We start from the raw sequence: 1964 nt of genomic DNA, 5'->3' as shown, positions 1-1964 counted from the left end.
CTGGTTTTTTGGATGGTGCTCTGTTCTTTACATCTCTACCACTTTCCCATTCTGTCATCACCATACTGACAAAAAACAAAAAACTGATTCATCCCAAAGACAAAACTCCTAAAGACAAACTTAACAATGTGGTGTATGCTGTACATTGCAGCGAGGAATGCCCAGATCGGAGAGACCAAACATTCATAAACGCACAACACAGAAGAGCCACCTTTACGGGACAAGACTCAGCTGTCCATCTGCATCTAAAGGTCAAAGGTCACTTTTTCGAGGATGCCAATGTTCACATTTTGGACAGAGAGGACAGATGGTTTGAAAGAGGAGTGAAAGAAGCCATCTATGTCCACTGTGAGTGACCATCTTTGAACAGAGGCGGTGGTTTACGACACCAACTCTCTGCCATCTATAATCCAGTTTTGAGATCCTTCCCAGACGCCTTAACGCCCACTCACATCCTGGGCCATCTGACCTCAGGAAATCACATGATAAGGTGGGGCCAGGTTTCACAATGAGCTCACCCGAAACCCTGGCTGATTGTGACCTACAACCACCACCAGCTGAAAATACAGAAGATCAGCTGTCGTGTTCATTCAGAAAACTCCTGCAGGGTAAATTTTGTTTATGCTTTAAGCAGACAGAAACGTCCTAGCATGACAACACAAGGATTATAACCACCCACAGTGCAACAACCATATAACTGGATTTTCTAAAGGGAAAAAAAATCAGATCAAGTCACCATCAGTAACAAAATGAAAACCCAGAGAGTTCAAACTGGAATCAAAATTAATAAAGTCTGTTTGGGACATACAGAGCAGCACATGGTGACTGTCCACCAATGAGAAAGAAACTGGTTGTAATGAAGTTAAAATGCCAAGCAAGTGTCAATAAGCTGAAATATCACAGGCGAAGCTGAATTTGAGTTCATTCTAAAAACAAACAGCCATGTGATCAAAGATGGCGTGTGATCTATTAGAGCGAGGGAAGCCATCGGTCCCAGGAGTGGGGCGGATGACCTGCAGTGTATTAATATGGATGAGGCTCTTTCACTGTGTGTAGTTCTAATTCAGTCTCATTTGCACACTTGCACACACAAACAGGCTCTCATCTATTTGTCAGTTCACTTCCTTTTAAAGATTATTTGCCTCCCTCGTCCTCTCTTTGTGTTTTCCCCTGAGGAGCCTGAGAACAGCAGTACAACAGTTTATTATATCAGTGATCAAGATATTAATTTGTTCAAAGAGACAGAATGAGTGAGACCAGGGAAGGGGGGGTAGTGGGATTTTGATAATGATTATCTCATTCATCATCTCTTCCTCACTTCATCCTTTATCTTTCTGTTTCTGTCCTCGCTCGTCTACTTCATGTCTCCTTATCTTTTCAGTTTTATTCAGTTTGGAGAGAGAGAGAGAGCGCAACCCAAAATAATGACTAGTTAGGGAACAAAAACATATAAATAATTACAAATATGGAGTTATTATTTAAAATAAGCATTAAAGTTAAAGTTGTTATTCAAAGAAATATGGGATTAACGTTTCTACTCCTTTAAATGCTTTGGAAGAACAGCCACATACGTTACACCTGATAATGATTCTGATAGTGACTAATTACAATGACTTAATTAAGAAATGGAATATGCTTAAAACATGTAGAGTCCTAAAGCAGTTCAGTAAGCAAAATATATTTAAAGAAGCATTAAAGGGCCCATTTCACACCAGACATGACTTGTCCTCATTAACAATGTAAAAGAAAAGGCATGTTCACCTTCTTAGCTTCGAGGAAAGCAGAATATGGGCAGAAATCTGTGCCATCAGAAACTGAATTTGAATAAGTTAAATTTGAATTTGAATTGCTCAGATTGAATCTGAATTGTAACTTGAATAAATGCTTTTGAAAACTGAATTTGAATTAGTCTAATTTGAAATTGAATTTATGGTTTGAAAATGATCATCACTAAATTGAAATTG

Source organism: Pundamilia nyererei, unplaced genomic scaffold (assembly GCF_000239375.1).
Source record: "Pundamilia nyererei isolate P.nyererei 1_Seehausen unplaced genomic scaffold, PunNye1.0 scaffold00001, whole genome shotgun sequence".
Lineage (NCBI taxonomy): Eukaryota > Metazoa > Chordata > Actinopteri > Cichliformes > Cichlidae > Pundamilia > Pundamilia nyererei.
The sequence above is the reverse complement of the archived record's forward strand: the minus strand, read 5'-3'. Positions refer to the sequence as shown.